The 6,485-nt window shown below is 51.1% G+C and overlaps 1 pseudogene across 1 annotated transcript; it reads left to right on the top strand.

The window, feature by feature from the left end:
* Window positions 1-1,239: 1,239 nt before the first annotated feature.
* LOC144587956 (cytoskeleton-associated protein 5 pseudogene) lies at window positions 1,240-6,199 on the top strand (annotated as a pseudogene). The gene has a single exon (XR_013543227.1). The product of XR_013543227.1 is annotated as a cytoskeleton-associated protein 5 pseudogene (transcript).
* Window positions 6,200-6,485: the final 286 nt, after the last annotated feature.

The raw sequence follows: 6,485 nt of genomic DNA, 5'->3' as shown, positions 1-6,485 counted from the left end.
AGACTCTCTTGCCAGCACGGTTAGTGGTGAAAGCTTCTAGGGGTTTTCGTCCAAGAACATCTGAGGACTCAAGGTTAGGAACCACTGCTTTAGAGGGAAGAGACTGTTAGGGAGAGAAAACTGGAAACATGGCCAGGAGCTATAGCTGTGGGAAGGACTTACACACATGCTTTAATCTGAGCCAGAATCAGGGCCCTTTCTTAGGTTCTTAGATCAACCAATTCTCAAGGTCTCAAAGTGGTGGGTTGTCTTCGATAGGTCTGTGCACCTCGTGATCCTTTTAAAAGAGCGGCTGGCAAGCTGGAATTTTCAGCATGTATACAATATTGAAACAGCGCCGTCTACGTTGGCTTGGGCACGTCGTGAGAATGGCTGATGGTCGGATTCCAAAAGATCTCCTGTATGGAGAATTAGTGCAGGGAAGCCGCCCCCGAGGGAGACCACAGCTGCGTTACAAGGACATCTGCAAGCGGGATCTGAAGGCCTTAGGAATGGACCTCAACAGATGGGAAACCTTGACGTCTGAGCGTTCAGCCTGGAGGCAGGCGGTGCATCATGGCCTCTCCCAATTTGAAGAGTCACTTGTACAGCAGACCGAGGCAAAGAGGCAGTCCCGAAACAAGCAAAACCAGGGAGCTGGACAGGGGACAGATTGGATTTGTCTCCAGTGTGGAAGGGATTGTCACTCTCGAATTGGCCTTCTCAGCCACACAAGACACTGTTCCAAGACCTCCATACAGAGCACGATACCATAGTCTCTTGAGACTGAAGGATGCCTACTGGCAAGCTGAACTGGGGCTTTTTGCTTAGAAATCGCATGTTCAGTCACTGAATGGTGCCAAACAATTTTTTTAAAAAAGCATCAATATATTATGAATAATGACTTGTGTCCTGTCAAGTCAGTTCTGACTGATGGTGGCTTTTTTCAGAGTTTTCTAGGTAGAGAGTTTAAAAAAAAAAGCAAAGTGTGCTGCTTATTTTGGGGTAGGCATCCTTCAGTCTCGAAAGACTATGGTGACGTGCTCTGTATGGAGGACTTGGAACCTTGGGTCCTCTTTTGCTGCTTATATCCCATCCCATAATGCTTAAATCACTCTCTGAGTGGTTTACAGATTTTTAATTAGTTATACAGGCTACACATTGCCTCTCTCCCCAGTGAGCTGTGTACTCCTTTTAACGACCTCAGAAGGATGGAAAGCTGAATCAACCTCGAGCTGGCTGGCACATCCGTTGGTATCAAACACTGACCACGAGAAGAGTTTTGCTTGCAGTACTACAGTTTAACCACTGTGCCACGAGTACGTACTCAGAAATGGTTTCCCATTTCCTTCTTCCAGGAGTGCCCTGGGACTGTGCAGTCGGCCCAAGCCCACAGAGGTTGGCTTTTCTCCCAGGACACACAGTGGAGAATTGAACTCCCAACCCCTGGCTCTACAGCCAGAGACCTAAACCCGAGGTTCTTAACCGCTTGTCTGCATATCCCCTTGTGATGTCCTTGCAGGGAGTCCATGAAGGCTTGAAGATCTTTTGCAGTTCAAATAGGAAGGAAGGAAGGAGGGAAGGAAGGAGGTGATGCTGGATAAAAGGAAGGAAGGAAAGGAAAGGAAAGGAAAGGAAAGGTAAAACAAAATCTTAATTTCCTTGTTTCCTTAATTTCCTTAATTTTGCTTTGTGTAAAACTTGGCTTTTGTAACCCACTGCCTCCGTTCAAAACAAAGAAAAGTCAAAATCGGTTAGAATATGCAAGTGAATGATGCTGAGTGGATGAGAGAAAGCACCTGACATTTTTTACTACTGAGCAGGCACTCAGAAGCCACAGGAAGAGAGAGTCAGAGTCAGCCAGCGTAGAGTAGAAGTGTGTGCATTAACAGGTTTGACTTCTTTCTCCCTTCTATCCAAGTCTGAAGAACTTTCATCAGAAACTTTAAATAAATGTTTGGTGCACTTCAGGGTTTTTAATCTCAAGTTAAGTCGAGGGGGGGTCCGTGGTAAAATGGGAGAGATGGACCATAAAGAAGGCTAACTGCCAAAAAATTGATGCTTTTGAATTGTGTTGCTGGAGGAGACTCTTGGGAGTCCCCTGGACTGCAAGGAGAACAAACCTATCCATTCTGAAGGAAATCAACCCTGAGTGCTCCCTGGAAGGACAGATCCTGAAGCTGAGGCTCCAGTACTTTGGCCATCTCATGAGAAGAGAAGACTCCCTGGAAAAGACCCTGATGTTGGGAAAGTGTGAAAGCAAGAGGAGAAGGGGACGACAGAGGATGAGATGGCTGGACAGGGTCATCGAAGTGACCAAAGTGAATTTGACCCAACTCTGGGTAGCTGTGGAAGACAGGAGGGACGGGCGTGCTCTGGTCCATGAAGAGTCGGACATGACTTAATGACTAAACAACAACAACCATGGTAATAGAAAGGTTAATAACCACTGGTCTGAACCTCAGAGCTGTCCAATCAGCTCAAAATATTAAGACTAATGTATTGCTCAATGTGATAGGTTCTTGACTGCCTTGGCCTTTGCTACCTCATTCTTGCAAAAGCACCGGTGTCATCACAATGACAGCTGCTGGTCTTCAGGGCAGGAGTCCCTTCCTCATTAGTTGGAGCAGCAGGCTTCTTGGGAAGGCCCCCTGTCCCAAAGGCTGGAGACCATCAGCCCCTTTCCGGGGAAGGGGGGAAGGGCAGCCAGGAACATCCCCAAGGATTCCACCGAGCCCTTGAGTGCGTGTTGCTAGAATGTAATTTGCTCTGAGCTGAGAGCCACCAGCCGAGCGAGTGCCAAGCCACCATACTCCCCACGGCTAGCTCCAGTTCTAGAACTCAAGGTTAGCCAAGATGCTAGAGCTTCAGGATGCACCGGAGGAGGAACTTTCAGAAGAGTCATGTGAGCGGGCAGCCGCAGCCGTCCTGCCAGCCTCCTGTCTCCAACATCTGGACAGCCCCGACCCCCAGCCCTGCAGGCGGAATGATGCTGTAGATATCAGCAAGAAGATCTCGGCCGAGCTGATCTCAAAGATGCAGGATGCCAACTGGAAAGTCCGGAGGGAAGGGCTGGAGGAGGTGTTGAGGATGCTGAGGGAGGTCCATGCCATCCAGCCCACCCTCGGGGATCTCCCTGTCGCTTTGAACTCCTGCTTGCACGACTCCAACAGAGCTATCGCGAAACTGACCCTGGCTGTCCTGCAACAGCTGGCGAGGGTCATGGGCCCTGCCCTCAGGCCCCACGTCAAGACTCTGGGATTGTCCATCATCACCATCCTAAGAGACAGCACGGGGAGCTTGAGAGCAGCGGCCCTCGCTACGGTGGAAGCCTGGGCCGAGCAGACAGGCGTGAAGGAATGGTTGGATGGGGAAGAGCTCCTGGCAAATCTGAAGAAGGAGAACGGCAGCCAAAGGCAAGGGCTTCTGGGGTGGCTGGCCGAGCAGCTGCCCTCGTCCTCCAGTTCTGTCTCCACCGACCTTCTGCGGTGCGTGCCTCACCTCTATTCCGCCTTGGAAGACAGGCATGAAGAAACACGCCTGGCGGCCTGTAAGGCCCTGCCCTTCTTCCTTCTCCACCTCGGTTCTGAGAAGATGTCTGAGTCAGCCAGTAAGCTGAAGCCGGCTTCCAGGGAACAGGTGCTCGCTCTGCTGGAGAAAGCGAAAGCTGTCCAGCCAACGAAGGCAAACTCGGATTTCTCAAACCCGCTTTCCGTCATCTCCAGGGGGACCTCTTGGTTCAAGTCCACCCTGGCTCCCATCCAGGAGTCCCCTACGGTCTCCTTTCTGGCCGAGAAAGTCGAATCCGGTGAGCTGGGCTTGGATCTCAAGAAAGCCAGTCCAGAAGGAGCCGTGCCCAAACCTAAGAGGCCTCCGAATGTCAAGATTCAGGTGAAATTTGGCATGAAGGAAGACACGAGCAAGCTGGGCCCAATCTTCATAGTTGTTCCCAAGGGAAAAGAGCAGAGGGCCAAGGACGAGAAGTTTCTCAAAGTGCTGAAATGGAACTTCCCCACTCCAAGTAGCAAGTACGTGGAGCAGCTGAAGGCTCAGATGTCCGGCTGCCTCTCTAACTGGCTGCAGGAGGAGATGTTCCACTCCAATTTCCAGCACCATATTAGAGCACTGACGGTGATGACCAAGCACTTGGAGGCAGAGAAGGAAGGGGTCATCAGCTGCTTGGATCTCGTCTTGAAATGGCTCAGCCTGCGTTTGTTTGACACCAACACGTGGGTGCTGATGGAAACGTTGGAGTATCTCAGGAAACTCTTTGCTCTGCTGGTTGAGGAGAGGTACCAGCTGACGGAGATCGAGGCCTCCTCCTTTCTGCCCTACCTTCTCTTGAAGATGGGGGTGACCAAGGAGTCCATCCTCAAAGAGGTCCGGGCTATCGTGAAGCAGGTCACCGTCGTCTACCCACCCTCCAGGACCTTCGTGTTCCTCCTGGAGGGAGCCCAGGCCAAGAACGCCAACCAAAGGGTGGGCTGCCTGAAAGAGCTGGGATGGCTGCTCAAGGCTTACGGTCCAGAGGTGTGCCAGCCCAACCCGAGCAAGGTTCTGAAGACCATCCTCACCTTGACGGGAGATTCAAACAATGCTGTTCACATGGCTGCCTTGAGAGTCGTTGGCATAGCCCGGAACGTGTACGGAGTGGAGGCCTTCAAGATGATTGGGAATATATCAGACAAACACATGAGTTTGTTAGAGGAAGATATCAAAGAGGTCGAAGGCAAGCAGGACAGGGAAGAAAAACTGGGGAGTCAGTTCCTTAATCTTAGTGCTAGGGTGGGCTCAGCAGAGGGCTCCAAGCAGAGCCATGGAACTGACAGTGACTCCGAGGAAGAGGATGGGGTTTTCCACCCAGACGAGCCTGAGATGGAGAATGCGGACGTCATGCCCTTCTGCAATCACCCCACAGTGGACAACATCTTCCTCCAACATCCACCCCGTGAATCTCCAACCAAGGGCGGCAATCCTCTCAACATCGACATGGTCATTTGCCAAGTCGCCAGTGGCAACATCGGCACCAGCGTGGAGGCTCTGTTTCAGATCCAAGAGGTGCTAAACCAGGAGGACAAAGTGGAAGCCATGTCTGGCCATATCAACCAGTTCCTGATAGCCTCTGTCCAGCAGCTGAAGTTCATTCACCGGCTCTATGTAACAGCAGAGGAGGAGATGAGGCGAGAACAGGTAATCCAGCTCTACAGGTGTGTCGTTGGTGACATGATATCCCTCTTCCAGGTGGAGGAACTGGCGCGGGAAGCCTCTGCCGGGGTGCTGAAGGACCTCTTGAGTAGCCTCATCACCCTTTTGCTGGATTCTCCAGTAGAAGAGCTTCAAGAAGCACAAAAAATTGCCCAGTCTGTCAGTTTCTTGATCACCAAAGTGCTGGAGAAATCGGACCACAACCGAATTCTGAATACTTTGCTCCTCATCCTGCGAGAAGTAATGACAGCCAGCGTTAGTCTTGTGGCCTTTTCTGAAATGGTGGCCAAGTGCTTGTGGAAAGTGGCAGGGCACCTTCCGGAGACCATTGATGGTGTCAATGTGGACCAGGTCCTGCTGGATATCCATGTCTTCATGAAGGCTCTGCCCCAGGAGAAACTGAAGAAATACCAGAGCAGTTATCCTTTCCGGGCCATGCAGACTCTTGTGCATGTTCTTTGCAAGCTGAAGGGGACGGAGATCTTGGATCATCTCACGCTGATAAAAGACAGGAGCGAGTCTGAGCTGGAGGCCTACTTATGGAAAATTGTTGGGTACCCGGTAGAGCAGGCTGACGTGGAGGCAGAGGAAGCCCCTCCTTCCCCAGCTGAAGACAAAGCGGACGACACGCTGGCGGAGATTTTTGAGAAGATCCGTTCCAAGAAAGCGGCCAGGGCAGGCCTGGTAGAGCTGTACGAATACAAAGAGAAATGTCCGCAGGCTGACTTCGAACCGTTCCTGAAGAACTGCTCCCTGTTTATCAGGAGTTACGTCAAGCGCGGCTTGGCAGTTATCGCATCAAAGAGAGAAAGGAACAACTCCTTTGCTGAGAAACCAGATTAGGCTGAGGCGGAGATTTCGCCCATTGCGCTCAAGCCAGCCCAAAGAAAAAGTCGCTGGTGCAGGGAGTCCATGATCTAACCATCTATCCTATCCACAAGAACTGCTTCTCAGGCCAGCAAATCATTCATGAGGTCTAAAACCTAACAATAAAATCAACCACTGGCCTAAAATAGCCAATGACTCTTGGGTCTCAGGGGTTGGCTGATGGGGGGCTGGCTGTTTCAGAAGCACCATCTTGGTATGTTAGGGTGTTTCTGTGCTTTAGACGTCACCGTTCAATGTAGCACTTATGTGCTCTGCATTTCTTTCCAGGTTCAACAACAACAAAAACAGGAGGATTTGGGCTGGCCTTGATAGAAGAACTAAAAAACCCAACTTCACAGAGGTTGTAGGGCAGTGGTTCCCGACCTTGGGTCCCCAGATGTTCTTGGACTACAATGCCAAGCAATCTGGGCCAG

The sequence above is a fragment of the Pogona vitticeps genome, chromosome 3 (genome assembly GCF_051106095.1).
Source record: "Pogona vitticeps strain Pit_001003342236 chromosome 3, PviZW2.1, whole genome shotgun sequence".
In the NCBI taxonomy this organism is placed as follows: domain Eukaryota; kingdom Metazoa; phylum Chordata; class Lepidosauria; order Squamata; family Agamidae; genus Pogona; species Pogona vitticeps.
The sequence above is the reverse complement of the archived record's forward strand: the minus strand, read 5'-3'. Positions and strand labels throughout refer to the sequence as shown.